The sequence below is a fragment of the Meleagris gallopavo genome, chromosome 5, assembly GCF_000146605.3.
Source record: "Meleagris gallopavo isolate NT-WF06-2002-E0010 breed Aviagen turkey brand Nicholas breeding stock chromosome 5, Turkey_5.1, whole genome shotgun sequence".
Taxonomy (NCBI): Eukaryota; Metazoa; Chordata; class Aves; order Galliformes; family Phasianidae; genus Meleagris; species Meleagris gallopavo.
The window spans coordinates 52,454,723-52,479,454 of NC_015015.2; the positions used below are offsets into that span (position 1 = coordinate 52,454,723).

General features: G+C 43.1%; 2 long non-coding RNA genes across 4 annotated transcripts; one reads left to right on the forward strand and one right to left on the reverse strand.

Annotated features, from left to right (window-relative positions):
• Positions 1-6: 6 nt before the first annotated feature.
• On the forward strand, positions 7-10,033 carry LOC109367917. Of its 2 annotated transcripts, none has more exons than XR_002115487.1 (4): positions 7-106; positions 1,951-2,086; positions 7,488-7,706; positions 9,689-10,033. It is a non-coding gene; the product is annotated as an uncharacterized LOC109367917 (long non-coding RNA). The 2 variants fall into 2 exon arrangements; XR_002115488.1 differs by lacking the exon at positions 9,689-10,033 and adding an exon at positions 8,057-9,423.
• A 3,278-nt stretch (positions 10,034-13,311) lies between these two features.
• LOC109368038 lies at positions 13,312-18,822 on the reverse strand. Of its 2 annotated transcripts, none has more exons than XR_002115685.2 (5): positions 18,645-18,822; positions 16,882-16,974; positions 16,467-16,561; positions 14,588-14,727; positions 13,312-14,328 (listed from the first exon to the last, which is right to left on the reverse strand). It is a non-coding gene; the product is annotated as an uncharacterized LOC109368038 (long non-coding RNA). The 2 variants fall into 2 exon arrangements; XR_002115684.2 differs by having other exon boundaries at positions 18,546-18,822.
• Positions 18,823-24,732: the final 5,910 nt, after the last annotated feature.

The following is a 24,732-nucleotide window of genomic DNA, read 5'->3' on the forward strand; positions in this document are numbered from 1 at the left end:
AGCAATGGCGGCGGCAGCTGGCATTGCTGGGCTGTGTGCAGGGGATGAATGGGGACCGACTGTGTGGGCACAGCAACTTAAAGGGTTTTCAGAACTTCGGAGGAGGGTGGGCTTCTTTTTTTTCCTCTCTCTCTTTCTCTCCTTTTTTTGTAAGGATAGGAAGAAATACCTCCTATGTGTTTCATTTGGTACTGGGTAGCTTTTGGCTATGGACTTTACGAAGTTAGAGGGTACAGGTAATGAGAGTGAGATTTCAGAGTTCAGCGAGCTATCCGTAGGAAAAGGTAACTTCCCCCAAACCACTTCCTATTTCTTCTCAGGAGGAGTGGTGATGCAGTGGCACGGCTGCACAGGGAGTGGGGGGTCACAGTCCCCGGAGGTGTTCAAGAACCGTGGAGATGTGGCACTGAGGGATGTGAGCAGTGGGCATGTTGGAGTTGGACTTGGGGATATTAGTGGTCTTTTCCAGCCTTAATGGTTCCACGATCTGGTGAATCTGTGCTGATAAAACATCAGCCAAACTAAGTAGAAACAAACAAGGTCATAGAATTACAGAATCGCAGAAAGGTTTGGGTTGGAAGGGACCTTTAAGATCATTCAGTTCCAACCCTTTGCTATAGACAGGGACACCTTCATCTAGAGCAGGTTGCTCAAAGCCCCATCCAGGCTGGCCTTGAATGCTTCCATGGAGGGGGCATCCACAACCTCTATGCAACCTGTCCCAGAGTCTCACCACCTTCACAGTAAAGAATTTCTTCCTAATATCTAGTCTAAATCCACTCTCTTCCAGTTTAAAGCTACTGAGGCTAGAAAGCCAAGTGTTTCACTCTTTCATGACTACTTAGGCAAGTGTCTTATGCCCATAGGTGTGTCTAAAGCTCTGCGAGATTTGGGCACCTGATTTTCTGTAAAGATTTTTTTTTCCTTTCCAGTCAATAGTGAGCTCTGTACCTTCCTGCCTGCTATTTTAGCTGGAGCCAAGAATGCAATGTGTTGCAGATGTGCCAGCCAAAGCTGGTTATAACCTGACTGCTCTGCCTTGGCAAACACCTGCTCTGATTCATGCTGCTGTTGTGCTAAATCAACTAAGGAGTTCTGCTAAATGAGCACTGGGGTTCTCATTGAGTTTGTACAATGACAGTGTTGTCTGATACTCCATGGACACAGAAGAAGGCAGAGGGCTGCATTGGATGGGGCAGTGGATGCCCCTGGCTTCAAGGCCAGGCTGGATGTGACTCTGGGCAGCCTGGTCTACTAGTTGGCGACCCTGCATATAGCAGGGGGCTGAAACTCGTTGATCATTGTGGTCCTTTTCAACCCAGGCCATTCTATGATTCAATGATTCAGGCCCTCTGCTATAGTTTCCTAACTTCTGTGTTATGCTTACAGCTGTGCATATGCTTGAAGTGAAACAAGGGTCCTCAACTTGTTTACTAGCTTTGGCTGATATATTTCAGTCTTGAGTTTAAGTACAGGGCAGAAAAAGTTGTAACATCAAATATAAGCTTTGTTACTTCAAGAATTATCCCAAAGCTCTTGCTCACTGGGGCTGCGGAAAAAGTCTCCTGGAGCCTTTTGTGCTGTGGAGCATTACCACTCCATGCTTTTCCCTCTGACATAAACTGTAGAGCTTCTCATTCAGCTTACACAGTGCTGCAGCTCTCTGTCATGCTTTGTCAAATACAAACACACAGCGTCTATTTACACTTAAATTATTCATTTCATAATTAGCTTATAAAGTACTTTGAAGGCACAATAGAAAGTATAACATTAAGTGATGCTATTGGGCAGACATAATGCAGACAATTAAATAGTAACACCATTAAAAAGACATTGAGAGACTCAAAGGTAAAATTAAGTCATAAGTGCCTATTTTATATCCAAATGTTACATCTGTTGATTACACAGTACAACATAAAACTCTGAAAATAAGCTTTAATTTCTTTTTAGACACAGTCCTCCAGCTAGGAACTGCTACAGACCTGACAGGTGTATGGGAGGCCAGCAAGCAGCTGCTGTGGGTCAGTCTTCATGGAAGATTACAGCTGGAAGCTGTGCAACCAGAGCTCGACCAGCAGTAGTGAAGGTGACCACAGTGGGGATGAGAAATTCCTATAAAGTGTGTGTGGGTGTGTCTTGCCTTTCCCACACCACTCCATCCAGCAAACAGAGAGCTGGGTGCTGCAAGATGTGTCCCATACAAGGCATCCAGGTATCTCAAGCTGTCAGGTCCCACATGAGATAAGGACATGAATTCCATGGTGGGACATCCCTCCTACAATGGAGAATTTGCACAACTGGAATCCAGCATTGGAGGGAAAGCAAATTCCCCACATCTGCTGGATAAAATGTTAACTCTGAAGGATAGTGATGTCTGTGGAAACTGTGTTTGTTTGGATATTCCAAGCCACGTTTACACTCTGGTGTGCCAGAATGAACCTTTGGCCTACTGACCCTCCTCTTTCTCCTACATGCAACCCCTTGTGCTGTGCCAGCACACTGTGTATGCTGGAGCTGGGAGTTAGATGACAACTAGCCCAGAGAAACAGTATTTTGTTTTCAGATGGATTGCTTTCAGAATTTGGTGGCAGCAAGGATACACAAACAGGTACAGTTGAGGGGCAGCAGGATCCAGCAGAGAGATGGACACAAACAGTATGAGTTGGAGCTGGTTTCTGGCAAGGTGCTGGTCCCTTATTCTCTTGCTATACAAATATTCTCTCAAAATTCTCTCACCTTGCCAGAAACTTCCATGACCACACCTGGCCGCACTCCTCTCACTCCATCCCATGCAGGAGAGAGAAGCAGGAAAGGGAGGAAAGGGGAGAGGTGAGAGTAGAAACTCATTTTTGGATTCTCCTTCCCTCCTCCCTGCTGCCACTGCAACACAGAGGAAACAAGGTGGTTCTGCACGCATCACTTTGGTTGCCTTACATACCGTCCATTATGCTGGTGCAGCTCTTTGTGCAGTTGTGTAGTCAATCAGATCCAGAGATGACTTAAAAAAACCAGCACCCTCCTCATCCCCTTTATTTTCACCCTGGCTCAGTGCCCAGGTATGATTTACCCCATCTCTGCAGAGGTGCAGCTGGAGCAAGAGCACTGGAGGGGGAAAGAAGCAAGGGGAATAGGGATCTGCTTAAATACACAGTGCCCCCTCCCCCACGTGGCCCATGGCACAGTCCCTGGAGGAGAGTCTCTTGCTCAACAACCACAGGCAATGTATTTGACTGAATTAGGGAGATCAAAAAAGAGGAAATAAAGGTTGAATCCATGCAGGCACGTGCAGTATTTGCATACTGTTTTCCTCTGCAAAACATAAAAGGAAGCCTGAATGTAATCATGTTAGGAATGCTCCCTTTCCCCTCCCATTTAATCTAAGCATTGTGTATGACATTCTCCTCAGAGTATAAGACAGCAACCCTGCAGACCACTTAGGCAGGGACGTTGCTTTTAACACCTAACTTTTCCTGCTGAGGTCAGTGGCAGCACTTGCATGTTTAAAGTTACACATGCTTAAATACTTTGTTAGGTCACCAGCTAATTTAAGAACAGAGAAGCACAGCTTCAGAAGAGAAAAATAGGTTAATAATGCTAAAGTTGCAGCAAATGTGTAGGAAAACTGGAATAGGTTCATCATTAGTGAATCTATGCTATTCAAAGTAAAATTTTTACCTTTTATTTTGTTCCATTTTTTCCCAAATTCTTGCCTGTGGATTGTTCCTGGCAATCAAAAAAGAAAAGACTGAAGTTACCTACAAACCAGTGCCTGAACCTTATAGCAGCCCCCAGGAGCCTGCACCACACACTTGTATCTTCCTACACAGTCTTGTATGTGAGATGTTTCATATGGGGAAGTGTCTTAAGGTAACCAAGAGGAAATGCTGAGCACAGATTGGTGTGAGCTCCCATGTTTTCCAGATCTGAGGTGCCAGATCAGATTGGGACATGGCCCACGTTAGTCTCATGAAGACAGGTACCAGCAATCTGAACTAAACAGAGCTCATGAGTTCCACTTATAACACAGCCCTTATGCATGAATAAAGGTTTCCCGTTTACATTTTCCCACCTTTGTTAGGCAAGAGGAGCAACTTCAAGTTCCACCAGAAAATGAGAAAGTAATGGCTGAGCACCTCTAGCCCTTAGTTCCAGCTAAATGGAGTTTCTCAAATCCTGAGTTTCTGTTGATGTACCACCAACCTGCCCACATCCTGCTTCAGGTATTAAGTGCCTTTTCGGATCCAGCTCACTGCCTTGCATTCCTGATCATCTGTGTGGGCTCAGCAGACAGTTTTAGAAGCTTGTTAGACTGATCATCAGACCTTGACCTGATCTTATCAGTAATCTCAGGCAAGGTTGTAGACTCGAAATCCCTTTATCTTAAACCCTGAAGTTTATTCACTTTTTCATTAAGTTAGTCTAATGAAAAAAAAAAAAAACCACCTGTATCTTTTATCTTTAGCCTGTCACAGCTGCAGCACCTATAATACAGTGTATTTGTAAGAGGGCTATAAGCAGCCTGCCATCAAGGCTATGCTGATCCTATCAGCTTTACCCTCACGCCCCAGGGCTAGCTGGTGTCTTGGAGTACCCTGCACCCCAGCAGCAGTGTGGTATCTCAGTTTTTGCAGAGAAGTTGGGTAGGAGAAGCTTGCCAACACTGCATTCAGCTGACCAAAGCAGAAGCTGCAATACTAAAGTGCAACACTTGGATACTAGGTCTGAATTCAGGGACATAGAAGAAATGGATAAGTACTTTCTTTGCAAGATAGCTCCAACAGGAGGTCTGCAAGTGCCAGGTGCTTGTAAAGCAGAACTGGACAGGAGAAGGCACCCAAGGACCAACGCATTTTTTTGTTTGATGACCTCCTGTCATTCCTGAAACCCTTTCTCTGGGACTAGGGAAGACACACAATAGTTCTGCTTTGCCCAACTATTTTACAATGTTCTGGGCACCTACATGTATCTCAGTAGTTGTAGCATGGCCCTGTTCAGCAACTCCCAGGTAGCTGCTTTCCAATATGATTCAATGGAGAACAAAAAACCCTCAATAGAAAGATGTGGGGTTAAGGCTTCTCTGGCAGCAAAACTGAGTCTCAGTCACTACCTTCAAAAATTTTTGTCCTTGGGCCCTGGCCAGCCATCCACTGTGTCAACATCTTTATTGCCAACTTTACTCACAGAGGCACGAATGTAAATCTAGTGTGAGAAAAGGATTAAGCCCATTCTGATTTTTATGGCCTATGAAATGTGTGCTGCCCTGCTGCTGCTACGCTATGGTAAATAATACAGAAAAAGGGGATTCAGGCTGGTATTGCATATTTAAAATTTCTAAGGAAAAACATGTAATCCTAGATACTACCAACCAGTGCGGTTGCATACAAGGTTTCTTCTAAGTCAGAAGCTAAAAGCCTGTACCTTGCCAGATGCTGGTTGAGGTACACTACTTTTCTCCTGCAAAATAAGATTAGCAACACCAATTTTCCATGCATTCAAGTTTGGGATTTTCTCTGCAAGGAGATTAAAGCCCAGGCAAACACGAATCAGCCTGGATACTGCCCTGCTCTGTGTACAGCTCTCACTTGGGATGAGACCTGTGCTGTTTAGGAATCCCACTAAAATGAACATTTCTTAACTGATGACTCAGTTGGCTGAGATTTGCAAGAAGAATGGAGGGAATTAGATGCTAGCTTCTTAAATTCCAGTAGTATATGTGTTCCTGACTCCTTCAGGTTGATGTTTTCATACACATACAAAGACTAAAGAAGGTTCTTCTACTATAACATCTATGATTGGATTTCAGGCAATATCTTTTGATCTCATAGCAGAACCTCAATGCAAATACTAGTAAGCAATTGTTAGGACTATTAATAGTGTAACTCCACAGAGTTGTCAGCAGAAAAGCATCTGAGCTAAGTACTTGTTCAATTACAGATCAGAACAATGAGTATATATGCACGTCTGAAAAGCAGACAATATTTATAATGAACCCCAGGGCAGAAAATATAAATAATTTATTACTTTTAATTCATTACCCTTATTATTTTCTGATTTATGCTGTTTTCTAGCTTGAAAAGTCTCATTCAGTAGCACAGGTAGTGCGAAGTTGCCATTGCGTATAGCGTAACATTTTCTGCACAACTGTGACTTTTTCTGTCACAGAGGATATGTAGGCATTTGCCAAAGTGGAAATCCATCTTCCTGTTGGATGTTAATGTGCATTCTCCTCTTTGCTTCATTTTTCAGTCCTCTCAGCTCCAATTTTGTGCAGAGCAGACAGAAAATCAGCACGTGGAGCAGTGATCCCCTGGTTTGGTACTTAGTGCTGTTTGTGTTGGCATACTGGATATATTTAGTAAACTGTCATCTGTTATAGATGGTATAGGGCAGCTCTGATGTTTTGATAAGCATTGAGTGGAAGTATCACACGGAGACTTTAAATTGCTCCTTCATTTGCACACCCATCTATTTTGAAAGCAGCTTTAGAGGCTGTGTCCTTTCCCTTAAGCCCATTGCGAGGTTCCCAAGCTACTGAACCTCTGCAGCAGTGCAGGAAGCCTCCAGTTCCTGAGTAAATGGCTTTGTATTGATTGGTAAATAGTTTTCCTGAAACCAAATGAAATGTGTGCTCAATAAGAGGCTATTGCATTTTCTGACTGTGTCAGGCTCTCCCTGCAGCATGGCCCAGTCCACCTGGCAGTGTCATCCTCCCCATGACAAACCCAGCTATTTTTGGCTGCTGAGGCCCTATTACCAGGCACGGGGGAATTACTGCACCACCAAAGCTCTGCTTCACAGAGGGCACTGGCCAGTGCTGTGCCAGCACCCACCACGTGGCTGTTTTCTCCATCTATTTTTCCACATAGCTTTGGGATCCTTGTGAAGGACAACACAGCCCTGCTCCCCACAGTTCTCCTCCCAGTTCCCAGGTGCAGATCATGTCCCAGCTTTGGTCACCATCTCCCCAATCTCTGGCCCTTGTTCTGCAGAAATAAGTATTTTTTCTGGATTTCAATTTCTGCAGAATATCTACTGACATACAGGCCGGCACAGTGCTTAGTTATTTATCACATGTACTGCTGGTGTTGGAAAAAGCAAGCTCAAAAAAGCACACCTTGCAGGCACAAGGGAAACTTCATGATGATCATAGTTCTGGAATGTATTATTATGAGGGTTTGTAGTGTTGAGTGTGTCATTTGGGGTGCCTGTGCCCATTGCTGCTAGAGGTGGGAAGAAGTGAGACAAGCCCCAGCCTCAGATGGTTGAAGCCATGCCTGAGCTTTGCTGGGGTTTGGTGGCTGAGTGCAAAATGATCCCAATGGATGGCCAGAGCAAGAGGGCAGAGGAGTTCCCAGCAGAGAAAAAGCTCATACAGATGAGAAGGAGCAGATGAAAAATAGGCATGAAGAGCAAAGAAATCCTGGCAGGAATATGGCTCTGATAGAGAGGATGATTAACACAAGACCTCGCTGCTGCTTCTTCCATAGGGTCTCCAACCAGGTGGTCTTCACCTCCTCAGAACTGGACAGAAACTTTTGGAATTCATATATCTCAGCCTAAATGAGCCAACGCATCTGAAAAATTGCCCTGAGGAAGGCATGTGGGTGGTTTTCTGTTGAGTGACCAGATTCAGTGCATGGGACCATGGCTGCCAGGTCAGAAAAGGGGGAGCAGGGCTGCAGCTCGTGGCAGCTCTACCCATGCAGGTAAGTGTGAACCACTTCTGTATCTAAGTCAGGCAGCCTTAGAGATGGGATCCCATGCTGAACCATCACAGCTGTGCCACATAGAGTCATACAATAGCTCGGGTTGGAAAAGACCTTAAAGATCATCAAATCCAACCATCCTACATCAGATCTAGTGATGGGAGGCCCCAGAGTGGGTCATGTTAACCAGCAGACACAACAGAAAACTGCTGTCTGTGGAGGTACCTTTTGGGATGCTTTCTGATTAACCTGATCTGCTTTAATGAACAAATTAATCACAAGGTCATGTCATCACGAGGTGTAATGTGCATTGTTTTATATTACGTCTAAGCATGTCTGCTTGCTTGCAGCTCCCTTTTCCCTCCCCATGGCATGTGTGGCTGTGCAGAACTCACTGACCACACTCAGGGAGATAAAGCAACCAACAGAGAATAACATCAGCGTCTGGCTTGGCTAGTTTATCTCTCTGACTCAAAGTGGAAGTCTTAACTGGATTCACCAGTGGTTCAATGAGCTGAGCTGTACCCCAAAGCCATCCCTCCAGTGTGGCCGGGCTCAGGTGGAGCAGAGTGGGACCACAGCAAGACCTGCAGTGCCAGCCAGTGGGAGGACACCAATGATGATGACGAGATGTGCAATGAACTGGATGTGTCACCTGCCTGGGATGAGAAGCCAGGTCAAGGTTTCACCAGTGATACAAGAAAGGCTGCAGGCAGACATGCATAAGCACATTGTATTTCTATAAATATTACTTGATATAAGAAGACATCTCGTTATGAGGCTTGACTCTTGCTTGTCTAAGCAAAGGAATGCTGGATGGGGGACAGCATGTGCTCGTTGAGGCAATGAGATTGCTCATCTGTGAGTGTCCCTGAGAAAGCCCTGGGTGACACAGAGATTCTTTTATTCCTCTGCTACCACAGACCAAAACAAGTGTAAATACCTCTCCAGTTCAAAGTATTACTTCTTGCTGTTTTAATAACAAAGTTCACTGCATAATTTGGTTCTATGCTCCTTATTCACTATCAGCGAATCCAAAAGCAAAGTAGGAAAGGGGTGAAAGGCTAGAAGTGCAAAGAGAAGTTGCTTACAGCTGACGTTTATTTCATGTCATTAAACCTTCATTTTCAGTGCCACTAATCCTTCATTTTGATGACAACTTCAAAGATCGCTTGTAATTATATTTTAATGAAAAAGCTGAATCCAGAGATGTAGATGCAAAAGGGCAATTGCCTACTGTGCATTGCGTTTAGAAGGGACAATTAACTGTACATTTCAGGGGTGGATTGAAAGGATGAATTTTAACGGTGACAGAGTTTAACGATCAGGAAAACCTTGGTTAAAAAAAAAACAAACTGCCTGCTATTTTAATTTCCATTTTACAATGGGTCCTTACAGTTATTTCAGTTCTTAAAGAAGGATAGATCTCAGTGACAGCCAGAATTAATGAGGTGTGACTAACCAGGAGGGCACCTGTAACCTTTACTTGTTCAAAGAAATCTGTATCTAACATGCATTTATTCAGACTCCTAATTATCTCCTTAATAAAACTACTAGAAGTGATGAATGAATGATTTTTTTTTCTTAATATTTAAAAAAGAGATTATTTTTCGTTTAGGTCAGACTAGTTGGAGGTTGGTTTACAATTAAAAATGAGTGATCATTTGCTTTAAAATGTGTTTTTGCTGTATCTTAAATGTCCTGAATACATATCGGGAAAGAGCTTATACTTTTAAAATATTAAAACTAACTGATTTTTTTAAATAAAAGAACATTTTCTGTGATTGGATTTTTACTTTTTATGGGTTTCAAGATCTCGGAAATGAAAGCTCTTAACTTCATCTTCTTCCTTCCTTCTTTAGGTAAGAGGAAGAAAATGAATTTTTCTTCTTTTTCAATTTCCAGTCAGTTTCTTGTGCTGTCCTTGGCCAGGTATTGAACAAACACTGACTGATGGAAATATTCTTTCCATTCCTGCCCAGCACTCTCCTATGGAAGGCAAGATCCCCATCCTCCAGGAAACTCCCGCACCTTCAAACTCTGCCAGGACACAGGCACTGAAGACATCGGGAATATTACGGCTGAGTTAAGGTGGGGCTGCCGTGGCTCGTATAGAAACGAGTGCCTCATTTCCAAAAAAGCAAATGCAATTGAACAAGCGCAAGAATCCTGGTGTCTGCCACAGCTCCTGCGGTTTGCAGAAGCAACACTGACATCTAGCGGGGCAGCGTGTTCCGCAAGCTGAAATGGGAATCAGAGTGGTTGGGTTGGAAGGGAACTTAAAGGACATCCAGCCCCACTCCCTACCGTTGGCTGGTTGCCCCCCCCACCAGCTCAGGCTGCCCAGGGCCCATCCGTGGCCTTGGGCACCTCCAGGGGTGGGGCACCCACAGCTCTGTGCAGCAGTGCCAGGACCTCACCAATCTGTGCGTAAAAAAATTCTTTCTGACATCTAATCTGAATTTCCCCTCTTATTTTAAAGCCCTTCCACCCTTATCCTATCACTATTAGGCTGTGTGAATCGCAGTGATCACTTTGGCCAGCAAGTGATGAGCATTCAGGAGCAATTTATTGAAGCAGGAATTACTACCACTGGAACTAGCTGTTGGAAATGCTTCTACCAAAACGTTTTGAAGGTGTATCCCAATATTTGTAAATGGCGTGTGACCCCAAGTTTCTCCACTCAGGAAGGAAGGACAGTCTGAAGACCGACCCTGCTGTGTTTGGAACATCATGGAATCAAATTTTCTTGCTCTAGCCTTAAAACTGACAGGTGAAAGCAACAGAAGAAAGTGATTTTTGCCTGTTTGAGCCATTACATGCTTGCATAAATGCAGAATAACAGCATGCAGTGTGCACCATCCCCTTGCAATCATGAAAACATGAGAGACAGGAATTTTTATCTATGCCGCCCTGTGTGCTTTAAAAGGATGATTTGACATGAAGCTGGAGCAAAAGAGAAGTTACAGGGAGAGATGTTTCCCTGGAAATCTTAAAAAGCAATAGCTAGTTTTATAGTCCTGATAAGAACCACGTGGAAGTGAATGGTGAGCTTAGAAACATGTGTGACACTATGGTGGGAAAGCCCACTGTGATGGCACCAGGAGAACTCACTCGGCTCGTGCCATCACGTGTTAAGCCCTTAAACTATATTAACTCCCTACTGGCTTAATTTGCCTCCATGATCCAAATTCCCTAACGGAAAAATGGAGAGAGAAGCAGCTTCCAGGGGCAGCACCAGGGGTTTCCCAAGGAAAGGTGACCATGGGGCAGCAGTGATGGGGATGCCAGTCTCCCACAGGCTGTGCAAAGAACATGGCCCAGCAATATATGACAACTCTGCTTGCTTTTGCTTTTGTTTTCATTTATTTCAGGAAATTTCTTAAAGAGAAGATTTCTATGGCTGCAAAGAATATTTACAAAACATGAAAATTTTGGACAGAAAATACACATGTACTTCCTATATTCAATCAAGGCCTTCAGTAATGATTTCTGTCACACAAAAAGCTAAAGCATTCCACAGTTCAACTTTGCTCATTAAAACCCAACACAAATAGAAAACACAGATTGATCAGGATTACTTTCGTGTCCAGGTTAAATCTCAAGGTAAATACTGGACTCATTTTTTCTGCTCAGGGAGTGTATTAAATAGGCAATAAAACCTCATGTCTCACAATACCTCTTTCATTACTGCAGCAAGATCTCAGATCTTATAAGGTCCTGTGAGACCTTTTGCCTGTGAGGGGGGCAGAGGGGCAGGATGTCAGTGCAAAGAAGGATGCTGCACTCTCCTCATCATACACCTCCTTTTGTTTGCCTTTGCAGGCGGATGCTTTGTTAAGGCTTTATAGGGATACTGAGACCCAACATCATCTCTAAGGGCACATTGATATTTCACACTTAACCACATATGCTTTTGTATGCATTTTCTGTGGTCAGAAGCCCAGCAGACATGCACACATTGGCACCATTCTCTGCCCAGCACAAACATGAAAGCTGGAAGCCCTGCTGCCCTCCTGTGTGTGCCAGCTTGTGCCTTACAAGGTCCCAGCAGCCTGCAGGCAACCTTGAGTGTTCAGTCCCACCCCTTTTTTCCACTAATGCTATTGTTCAGCTCACAAATACAGGGCTCCTGTTCCTTCCATGCAAAACAAAGTACCTGTGCCAATAACTGAGTTCCCTGTCAGGAGTCAGGAGATCTCTCCTCTTCCCTGCTGGAGGTGACCAAACAGCAGTGCTCTTTTTTGTTTACTTACCATCAATATCTTATTTTCAACCCCACCATGTGCCCATAGAACACAATAAGTAGGGAGTCCTCATGTCAGTCAGGGATTTTGAGGATGACAACATCACTTAGTGTGACACTTGTGGGCTATCTACATCCTAGGTGGTGTCCTTCATGACTCTGGTGCCCACGTGGGTGAGACTTGCTTGTAAATGCCACATTTTTGGGAAGGGCATGAAGCTGTCGTGCACCCAGTGCCTGAGGTGTTGTGACAGGCATGAGCGCTTTGCCCTACTCTCCTTCCTGCATTGACATTTTGCAGGTAGGTGGTGGCAAGATTTGCTGAATCCCCACAGCTGGATGCACATTGCACAGGTGGCCTTCAGAGAGGTGTGTTTGCTTGCATGAGTTCATGGTTTAGCAGATGTACAACCCAGCTGCAGCTCAGCATGGTGTTCCCCTTCTCCCTGCCTCCAGGCTGGATGTGGCTCTGGGCAGCCTGGCCTGGTGGTTGGTGACCCTGCGCATAGCAGGGGGTTGAAACTCAATGATCATTGTGGTCCTTTTCAACCCAGGCCATTCTATGATTCTATGATTCTGTGATTCTGTGATTCTGTGATTCTGTGATGCTATGATTCTACCTCTGCCCCACTAAATTCCCAGCAAAGGCTGAGGTATCCTGCAAGATCTGTCTCTGTTACTTGGGTATTTGCATACGTGTATGAGCTAATCCCTCCATGTTTACAAAATTCCTTGATCTGTGTGTTCACCCACAATTTATGAGTAAATGTAAATGAGTAAATGCAAATGAGAACACAATACAATTTGCACACATAGCTGCAAAGACCTTGACATTGTGAAAAGCAAGCCTCTGGCATATGGGTTAAAACTTCACATTGCAAAGATTACATGCCATTTAGATAAGAACGTGCCACCTATTCTATTACATTGTACAATGGCTTGAGTTTAATCACTGATATGCTGAGAGGAGCTATGCCTGCACTCCAACCCTTGAAGTAACTCTGCTTCTTGCAAAGATGTGAATGGTCCCAAAGAAGTGGAACCATGGTGATCATTTGCTGTCTCCTCTCAGCCTTTCTTGCATTTTTGTGACCTGCCTCACCCCACTGCCATTTGCTATGAGGGGAAATTTGGCTTGTTTCCCCAATCCAATGGCTTTCCTCGTTCTTTTTAGGAGATGCAGAAGTTATCCTCAAAAAAGTGACTGGTGGTATCCAGAGCAGGGTTACAGCTTTGAGCCAGCGCTCTTCCTGAGCTCTGCCAAGGCACTGATTTATTGTGCTTCAGAGCCATGGCATGATGAGGATTAAAATCAATCATGCAGATGACGCATGGGCTTTGCTCCCCAGGCTCTGGACAGCTGGGCCTACAGTAAGTTCTGCTTTTATTTAAACAGGTGGCAAGCAAAGTAAGGCAAACTCATTCCACACTCTTTTAATTCTCTGAAATGGATCTAAACAATTTTACTGTTTACACAGCATATGTATAACAGTGAAGAAAAACAAAATTTTGTTCGGCCAAATTATTTAACATGTTGTTAAGTTTCCTATTGGTAGGAAATAGTATGCATTCCTGAGTCCTGTAAGTAATAGCGAATGGCCCTTATTGCAATCTACAACACAGTTACCCTGTTTGAGACCCAACTGGGGCCTGCAGCTCAGATGCACACCTTCCTGCTTAGCACCACATTCCTATGTCATCAGATTTGGATTTCCTGCCTGGGATTCTACATCACCTTCTTTAAAGTCACTGCATGCATACTGTATCTGCTCCCATGTGTGACCAGCAAAGTGCAGGAAAGTGGAGAAGGGAACAGAGACATCATTCAGCTCATGAACTCTTCAAGTCTCCATTGCCATTTCAATCGTCTTACTTTGCTGTAGATACATTTTTAACTACAGAATTTGACTCATGTACAAACACTGAGAATATCTAGCCACTGAGAAAACCTTTTTAAGCTGTATCTTTTTCCACTCAATGTCTTTTCTAAAAGAAAAGCATGGAGAAGCTCGTTGGTGAGGTCAGTGAGTTCATAACAATACTGGGGGAAGGTTAAGATCACAAATACATACTTGTATGAAAAAGACAAAGCAAAAAAAAGATCCATAAATTTTCTGTAAGTTTGCTCATGTCACGTAACAAGTATTTTAATGACAGTGCAACACAGATGAGTTATCCAGAGAGAGAGACTGAGACATCAAAATCTGTGGGGATGAATTCAGCATTTGCATTGCTCTTTCACTTCAGTCATCTCTTTCCTTTCACATCTTGGACTCACTTTCTATTATCAAAATGGCCATGTATTCGCAGAAGAGAAACATGGATCTCTCTCCTGACCAGTACATTTCAGTGGCATGAAAACTTGCATCAGTAACTCTGTGGGAGAAAACACAGAGACACATGTGGGATTCACATGCAGACTTCTGCTAAGCCTGCACCCAATTTTACACACATCAGGTACAACTTCAAAGAGGAAAGACAGCTGCTGCTAGAAAGGCTGGAACACTTCTGCTTTCGAAAGTGGCAAAGAGCAGAGCCTGGATCTGATTACTTGTCTGCTAGATGATTCCCACCTCCAGAGAATCAGCAGAGATTGTCCCAGCCTGGTAAGAGACCAAGAAAATCAAGCTCAGACCTTTCTTTGCCTTGCAGCACTGCTTGCTCTGAGTTGCCACATGCTGATTTGCACCGCTTGGATCCAAGGCTCTGCCCTGAGCCATCTTTTTACATCATATGGTTTTAGATATGCAGAGGCCCTGGACCAGCAGCAGATTTCTGAGGGAAGAAGAAGGCAAAGGTAAATTAGATACAAAATATAAGTTAAGCATAAACTTAAGCATAAACATGGCAAAACAAAACAAAACAAAAAACAACAAACAAAACAAAACAACAACAACAACAAAACACCTAACCAGAAGACAGTTTTAATTCATTAATTAACCAAAAGCAGTTTTAATTCATTGTTTTTGGGTACTTTCTCCACCCATGTGCCCTTGCTCTGCTCCCTGTAACTCCACCACCTGCCCAGAGTGGAGGTAAAGCCTGCCTGTGTTGTGCTGGCAGCACTGGCTCTGGTGGGAGCTGCACTGTGTGCCTTCATGGGTGAGAGGCACAGGCTGGTTGGCGAGGCTCAGGGCAACCTCTGATCTCTTGGCTGTCCCTCGATTTGTATTATCTCTGCAAACATGCCCTTCCCTTAATCTCTGTATAATCTTTTCCCAGACAGAGTAATTAAAAAGCCATTCCGTATCTTTTCACTGGATTCTTTTAGATAAACATTTTGCAGCTGCCCACCCTTTAGCCCACAGTCTGCAAATTCTGTCCAGTGTTTTTTGTTTCTTAAAGCAAACTTTGCACTCCTCTGCCAGCCAGGCTCTTTATACCAAATTTTTCTCAGGTGAAATGCCATGGAGCTCTATTCAGATGCCTGAAGCCTCCTTTGGAAGCAAGCTGTCATCCAGCTCTGCTTGTTTCTTAAACAGTTTCCCTCAGGAATTTCTGCCATCTTTTCTGGGCTGGTCATACCCAGAGCTCAGAACAGACAGCACAGGGGAAGCAAGAAGTGAAGTCTCCACACGAGGGGCCTGCTCCTGCCATGCAGCAAGCTGGGTGTGCAGAGGAGTTGGTACAAGGACAGCTCTCTCAGAAGCACACCTCTCCCACAAGGACACCTCTCCCCGCCCAGCCAGGGCCACCTCCTGACCCCAGGGCCTACCCTAGGAGGTGACCACTACAGATGCTATGGCCCATGGCCATGTGAAGTTTGGATTTGCTGTCAGTGGGTCAGTATCCGTTAGCAGGGGTTTCTCCTGAAACCTTCCCTGCTATCATCTTCACAATGATCCTCTGCTTTGTTTTTGTACTTCTTTAAAGCAGTTAGATGCCAAATACACGATACACGCACACTCTGGTGCAGTGGCTTTTACTGTTTTGGCATAGCTAGAAGACACGAATATGAGTTTGACGTCAGTTTTCCAGCACAATGGGAGGAGATGCTGTAATAATCTTGTACTTGCTACATTTTCTTTTGGGTGCTGTTCAGTTGTATGAGGAAGAGCTTGAAAACAGCTCTTTCAAAGTATCAGCTTTGTTTTATTAAGGACTATGTGGCAGTTAATACTTTAGATTTTAATTGTCAGCAAGGATACATCAATGGTTTCAATGAAATGTTTTTGTAGAGGGGTGAGAGGGTTTCTGGGTCTGAAAGGCAACATGGAAATTATTCAGAAGTTCACCTGAGGTATTGATGGAACATAGCTCTTCTAGCACTTCTCATCAGTTGATCTACAAAGGATCAACTTCTATGTGTTATTCGTATAGAAGCACAGAGAGAAGAAATACCTTTATAAGGTTTTCACCTCTTGGTAACAGCATAATGCCTTTCAGAGGTGTTAAGAACTCCTGGCTCCTCTGAGCTTTAGTTGGAACTAGGAGAGCCCTGGAGGCCCATTAAGCATTCCTAAACCTGGACCTAAATAATTTCTCTTACATCTCAATCTGTTTATTGTTCTTACCTTTACCATCTCTGCAGAAAGTATTTCAACACTAAGAAAGCGAGTGTTCATTCTTTTTTTCCCAAGGGCCACCCACATACAAGCTTCCTCCATCTCTGCATGAAAAGAGCATTTATATTAGTAACTGTATGTGGCCAAAAATGCAGCTGAAACCAGAAGGCAATAAGTACTTATTTGTACAAGCATTTCAAATTTATGCTTTTAAACCATTTAAGTCAAAAGCTGTGTCATATCAGATTTGTTGAAGACATGGCCCAGGTTCAAGGATACAACTAATAAAACTTGGCCAGGCTTACAGAGAACATGATTTGAGGTTTGGATTAGGGTTGTGATTTATTCCAATTTCCCATGTTTCTGCAAATGTTTGGAATGCTCTGACAAAGATAACTGCATTTTAGTTCAGAGACTGATCTACCTGTGTTCTTGGGGTGCTGTGGAACTGCACCTCAGCAAACACAGAGCTCATGGTAAGAGAGTCTGACATCCTGCAGTGTGTTTTTTTCAAGCACTGTTAAAAAAATAGAAGTAGCTTGTTAATTGATAGAAAAAACACAGCATTTTCATTAAAAATCTCTCAGGCAGTTGTTACTTAGCTAAACACTACGGTCAGCCACTTCAGCAAAGCACAATGTGCCAAGATTTTGCTGCACATGGTGTGCAATAGCAGCATGATGAACAGCCCCTTACACCATTCAATTTCATTTCTTTCTCAGTATAAAAGTCCTGGTTCTGCTCTAGTGAGTGTTTTGAGGAAGGACAGTGATCTTGCTGAGCTAAGAAGATGTTCTTACTAAATCTGCACTTGAAAGAGGGCTGCTAGCTTTATTGAGTTTGTCTTGCTCTCTTCATTTTTCTTTGTATACAGCACAGAGTAAGCTGGCATTACCATAGAACTCAAAGCCTGTGGACTCAAAGACTGCAAATTTCTCTAGGACAGAAGGGTCAGCTCTATTTTCATATGGATAATGTGCAGAAATCTGTGATTCTATCTACAGACTTAACCATTTTAGCTAGGATTTGTTTATGATTTGGTTGTGTAAATGACGTTGGATAATTATTCTCACGCTCATCCAAGGACATATGGTATGTTCACAAGCAACTGGGTCAGTGTGCATCTCCAGTGCCTTAACAAAGACCAGGCTCACTAGAAAAAATTAGAGTTCTGTCCTAGGTGGGACCTAGGTAGGTTCCCAGCAAACAAAAGCAGGTGAGAAAGCAGAAAGAGCTAATGGTAAGAAAGCATACTAAAAGAGGTGTGCATGCATACACATGCATCTATACATAGATAGAGGTGGACAGCAGGACAGCCACATAAGGCAAAACTATATTACATATAGTAAGCATCTTCAATCTACAAGAACTGGAAGGAGGAAAACATGAGATTAGGCAGAAAACCAGCAAAATTTAAGATGGGGGAGCATGACAACTGCAATCCTTTCATGAACAGTGTTTAGCCTTCCTTAGACCAGCCTGGCTAAGCTGGTTTTAAAAGCTCTTTCATCAGCAGTATGTAGTTTCTAGCGCAATAAAGAGGCAAAACAAAACAATCCTGAGAACACAGCTTCTCAGCAGTTGAACCTACATTGCAAGTTCCTCCAGCCAAGTTCGGTTAATGACTTTTTTTCTTTCCAGAAATACAGTGATCAAACACATAAGCAGTCTCCCATCCCCTCCATAATTAATACTCCTCTTTCTGTACATCCCATTTCATTGCTTGCTTCTCAGCAACCACAGCAGATCATGAGGGTGGTATTAGGAGGTGTGCAGGCAAATTAACACAGAGCTCCTGCATCTTCTCTGTGCTTTAAGCACAGCTGCACCACAGCTCTGTGAATCAGCAATCTCGCATCCTTGGTCAGCTCCAACCACTTACACACCCTGAGTCCAAACTTTCAGCTGCTTAACTTTCATTCCATCCAAAGGCAGGATTCAGGGGGCTCCAACACAAGAACTAGAACTCCCAATACCTCTCAGTTCAGATCACCTAGTGCAGCTAGAACTGAATTTAGATTTCTCACCTCCTAGGTGAATATTTCTGTTAACAGTGACAAACTTGGTGCCATGAGGCACCGAGCATACCTAGCCAAATGAGCTTCCCAAAGGTTTCAGGTGGAATGAGGTCGTGTGTTTGCTGTATGTCTGAACCACGGCAGGATTCAGCTGAGATCCTGGCCCTACCTGTCACTGCTGCCTGGGCAGCTTGGGCATTTCTACTCAGTGACCTGTGTCACTGCCAGGACAAATGAGAAGGTGGCAGGAATTTTCAAACAACCATGGGGTCAGGCAGTTGCCACAGTAGGAGATTTACTGGTAGTTTCCTGGAATTGAGCCCAGTGGATCTCTCTGAGTCCCCTTTCTGGCGTGCCAAGTAAATATTCTAGAACTCATCCATAGTGACAATGCACTTAAGGACTCGGATGTCTGAGGGCAAGACACTAAATCCTCCTACATACTTTAAATCATCCGCCACTAAAATTTTAATTGCTCACTTCATGATGGATTTTTAAAGCTTACTTTACATTTGAGGGAATATCGCATACACCCACATAATTCTGAGCGCTTTCTTCATGATTAAGAAAAACAGCAGTGATCATGCAACCCTGAGAGCGAGAGTCTGCAGTACTGCTTCCATTCAAAATACTGGTTATACTGGTTCTGGTTTGCCCTGGGATACACGGGCTGCATTATCTGGAAAATGGTGCAGTTGGTAATGCAAGCAAGTTGTGAGAATCACTGAGCACCTGGCCTTTTCCTGAGACCCAGCCCCAGGACACAGAGCACATAGCATCCCAGAGGTGGGAGTCTGAAGGAGATGTCTCACTGGTACTTTCAGCAGAATGAAAGGAGAAGGTTCTCAGTGATATTGTGGATGTTCTCCATTTATCTGCAGTGAACAAAATGACAGTGAATTAATATTGGTGATCACATTTTAAAAAAAGGTATTTTTAAAAAGAAAGTTCCTTTCCAGGCAAGAGCTGTAAGTGGTAGACAGTACAATGAAAGTGGGCAGATGCCCTGTGAAAAGGTGAACTCTTCCCAATTATTTGTAAGAATATTCATAACCAACTATCATTGGGATTTAGGCTAGATTCTGTATGGCACATAAACTCAAAGTATGTCATTTGTAGCTCTGCCTGAAGTGTGGGATGTGTTTTCAGAGTTATTCTCATATTTGATTTGCTATTAGCTAACTCCCAGCAGCTCCCTCAACATCCTGTAAATGTCCTGGGCTCTCTGTCAAAGCTTCTGCCTTTCCCATCGCATTGCAGAGGAAGCCTACAGACTTAATTTTGGCCTCTAGGTGATGACTTCATTTGTAGTAGTTACCAGCAGTTCTTCTGAAACTGAAGAGAATCCATAATTAGTATAAACTGTGAACATATTCCATAACTTGTGGCTTCTTTTCCACCTCTGAACAGAAAATGAAAATATGTTGTCAGAAAGAATCCTCAGGAAGATTTCGGTGCTCCTACTCCAGTGATGAGTAACTCGACACACCCTTGAACATGAATCCGCTCCATTTCATAATCTTGACAATTTTGGATTTTCCAAGAAAAGATGCCTGGAACTGATTAAAACATGTAAGTGCACATGCTAAGGCAAATTCCCATCTGTTTTGTATCTTATGCTCCACATACCGTTTCCCATAACATATCAACTCCATGCCTTGCCTTTCTCCCCCTTCTTGAACTGAGGGCAAGAAGTGAACAACCTGCATCTCTCCTCCTTTTCATGTTCTTGGATGGCAAACTCTCCTGCATCTCCTTTGCAGATTGATTCCCAATATTTCCTTTCCATTAGTGAAGTGTGGGACATAACCCTGTGATGAGTCTGAGGAGCCAGAACACATCTAGCCTCTTTTTGCAATGTGCTTACTTTTGGTGTAGCTCCTAGGATCAGAGATATGTTCTCATGGGCTGTGCCAGAGGGGATCCTGGAGCTGAGATCCCTGCTGCTCCCTGCATGCTCCAACAAGAATCTGTTTTCTGCTGTCCCAGGTGCCCAGCTCTCATTTCACCTGCAGCGCAGCTGGTTTGCAGGTACTGATGTAACTCCTGCTCTTGCACCCAAAAATCCACTCAATATGCAATAACTCCAGTTGATGCAGATATGCATGAAAGGACTCATTCCTGTCTTAATGAGGACAAATATCATATCAGATATCACGGTGATAAAAAGGCTGCAGGTGTTGTATAAGCAGAAATGCTCAGATGATATGTGGAAGAAGCCTTCTAATTCAGGGCCCTGAGTTGATTAAGAGCTGTGCACGAGTGTAGTTTTCATTCTATCCCTTCTCTGATGCCTTGTTAGTAATAAAATATAGCTATAAAAGAACTTAGAGGTAGGAGTGCATGCACTGGGTTAGCAACCAGTTTGTCTTTTCAATGTATAAATGTTGTGGCTAATAAAGGAGAGTATGGGATTGAAGGCAGTCAGCTGTTCCAAGTGAAAACAAACTGTTCTATTTAACCCATGGTAGGCAGAGTGAAGAAACACCTTCTAGAAATGAGTTTCACTCCTACAGCTGAATATTATTAACATGAACATTTGAAAAAGCCAGAATCAAACCTCCCTCCTCAATGTTTGATTCCTTTTTCCTGATAAAAAGAGAAAACAGACTCTACCCACCTACAAAGCAACAGACTTCTTCCCCCTCTTCCCAAATTTAGCTATTTAGAGTTCCAAATCCTGGGCCTAAGAGGCAAAATACCCAGGGTCTTTCATTGCTTGTTAGTCTCTTCAGAGAAAGATTTCCATTTTCTCATCAAGAAGAGAATATGTTATACAATTAAAATAATTAAAATTGAGGGAACCTGGGAAAATGGAAGAAATTTAAGCTTAATGAAATTGCTAAAAATCTGTATCTCTTCCCAGTTGTAAAACAGAGTGGAGAGGAATTATGCATACCAGTCCCCCATGAAATAGTCCTATGGATTGAACAAGTAATGACTGCAAGGCACTCTCATAGTGCTGCTGAGGACATAAAATAATTTAAGACGATGTGAAAGAAAAATTAACAAAAAGAGAATAATCTAATTTTTAACATAACAGAAACATGCCTTCAATAAGGTCACCTTATTTGAATTATGCTTGAAGTGGCCAGTGATATGGTTGAACACTAGGAATTCAGTTCACAGAAGAACAAAAAAGAATATAACAATATAATTGTTCAGCCAAGAGCCACAAAGATGATGAAGGACCTGAAGGAAAGCCTGAGAAACATGGGTCTGTTCAGCCTGGGGAAAAAGAAAACTGAAGGGGGAATTAATTAATGTTTATAAATACCTAAAGGGAGGAGGGAGGCAAATGGATGAGGCCAGGCTCTTGTCTGTGGTGTGTAGCGATGAGACAAGGAGTAACGGCCTAAAAGCTTGAACAAAGGAATTTCTGTACTAACATGTGGAAGAAAATCTTTGCAGTAAGGGTGACGGAGCACTGGAACAGGTTGTCCAGAGAGGCTATGGGGTCTCCTTCTATGGAGATATTCAAGACCTGGCTGGACACCTACCTGTGTGACCTGTTTCAGGGAACCTGCTCTGGCAGAGGAGTTGGACTCGATGATCTCTTGAGGTTCCTTCCAACCCCTGCGATTCTGTAATCCTGTGTGTGATTCTGTGATAACAACTGCATTCCCAGAATGACTTTGCAGGGGAGATCGTATCACTACAGCCTCTTTTATTACTTAAATCTTTTATTCCTGTTTGCTATAGCAAATCATAAAATTGTACTCTCTGCATCTGCATGCAGTTACCTAATCAGTGCATTTCCAAGACCACGTGCCAGTACAGACATGTGGATTAAAAACAAAAAGCAAAGAGCTGGGGAGATTGAGTGACTCTGGGCACACTCAGCCTTCACCCACTGAGGCAGCAGTGTGATATAAAGTACATCTTGTGCCACAGGAACACGTGCTCTGCCACCCCAAGGTAAAATAGGGACACACTAAAGTCACCTCAGTCCATTCCCTGGAAAATTCAGGCTCTAAAGTGAAACATTCACCACTTAAACACAGCTTGGGCTTTCTGCTTTTGTTGCTGATGTTCCTGCCACTAAGCTATTTGGGCATTTGTGACTCAATGTCTGCTCTGCCAACAGCTGAGATTCCTGATGCACACAGTGACCTTCCCCTACCACACTAAAATACTGCAACAACTTAACAGTGTGTGAACAATGATACTTGCCTAAAGAATTTAACAAATCTACAAAAGCCAGTAATAGGGGGAAAGCATTGTGAAAGCAAATAAAGACTAACAAGGCACTCTTACATACTTAACTTTTAGCTTTATTCAGCAGACATAAATGCACAACCAGGCCAAACTGGCTTTAGGGGATTGCAGCAAGTCATTGAACTCCTTTTTTATTGCAGCTGGTAAACTTTATAGCACAGCAATGAATAACAACAAGAAACAGAAGAACCAAGCCTTATTCTTCCCAATCTTCCCAACGTTTTTTTTAGCCATGGAGAATAACATAGCCAATAGACAAGCACATATTTATTTGTTTGTATCCCAAATTATCTAAAAGAAGCCTATCTCTGAGTCGAGGTATGTAAAAATTATTAGTAATACAACAAACTCCAAGAAGCCTTGGAATAATAATCTTAACAGGAATCCAGACCTCTACAGCCTTTCTTTTCTGTCCTTCGTCTTGCTGGGAAATTATTTTCATTTTCTTCAAAAAACACTAACAAACAGATGCTTTGTGCACAAGAAATTACCAAATTCAAGCTATTTCAGATGATGACAGAAAACAAGCCCTGCAGTTCTGGAGAATGCCCTGCCACCTGCTCCTTCAATTACACTACAAGAGAAAAACAGCTGGCTGCCAATGACACAGATAAATGATTCTCCAATGTTTTAGGGCTTCATAAAGCAGAACCAGTGCCTTAAATACACCCAGAAACCAGAGACCATCTGCAGGGACAGCAAGTGAGATGTTCTGCTTCATAAATGACTGCTGACTCTGTTTCTGTCATGTTACAGGATGGTCACGGCAGCAGCTGTGAGCATGATGTATTCTGCACCTCCTTTGCCATCCACTCCTACAGCTGTCCCATTGGATCTTATGGTTTTTGGGAATGTGGCCATGAGTATGCTGGTTTGCCACCATGCATGTAGTGCGATGTCTCGCTTGCACTATCAGCTGAAAGGCATGCAGAACAGCTTTGGGTCCATCTCTTGCAGACAGTGAAAAGAAGCACATTTCAGTGGTAGGGTGCACTGCACTGCTCCTTATGGAGTCCCCATTGCAGCAGTTATTTACTTCAAAAACACAAAAGTAATTTAAAACCTTCCTCAGTTTCAGTGCCATCCAATTTTCATGCTAATAGTTCAAAGTTGAAGTAAAAAGTTTCAACCACACACACATAAAGACTTCAAGCTTTTTTATGTTACTGAGAGAATACCATAAAGACAAGTTTAACTACATCCTTTATAACCACAGTGACTGTTTTACCTGTACAGTTATTCAGATCACACTCCAGAATTCATCATCAAGTTAATTACCAGATTTCAGTTTGTTCTGTATTTAAGAGGAGATTGTGTCTCGGCTGTGGGAAAAAGAAAACACAAAAGAAGGCGGCAGCTTGTTTTTCAGCTTCTGCTTTTGCATTTTCTGCTCGGGATCCAGGAAAAAGGGAAGCATTTAAATTGGGAAGCATGTCTTGCAGGATTAACACTGCACATTTCTCAGAAGGCAGAGAAATGGCAGCACATCTCAAGATAGCAAAATTTACCATGTACCATTTCAGGGGTGGGTTTTTGTATGTGTTTCTCCAACAAGCTGCTAATCTGAAACACTGTTCATCTTCCATTTGTCCCTCTTTCAGTAATAACAGCCCTTCCACTGGTAATATCATTGCTTATGCCACGATAATGCCTCAAGTGAGGTTAGACTCTATAATGCAAACATATGCAACATATAAATATATAAAATGTACAATACAGATAATCTATCAGGATTCATTTTGTGCTCTCTGAACCTCATAGCCTTGAGGCAATTTTACATAATTGATGTGCTCGATGTGAAATATTTCTGGGAGGATCATTATCCAGATTTTATATGAATTTTCTCTGTAAGGATCTATTCCTTCAGAAATCTAAATGGAAATGCAGAGATTTTTTTTTTCTAAGTAACCCCAGGAGTGTAAACTCGGGAAGTAAAAGGGCCAGAAACCTCAGATCTTGTCTCAGTACGTATGTTCTGCAGTCAAGCATTAAATTCTGATCAGTTTTTTATTGAGCGGAAGTATTTCAAGGCAAGGACA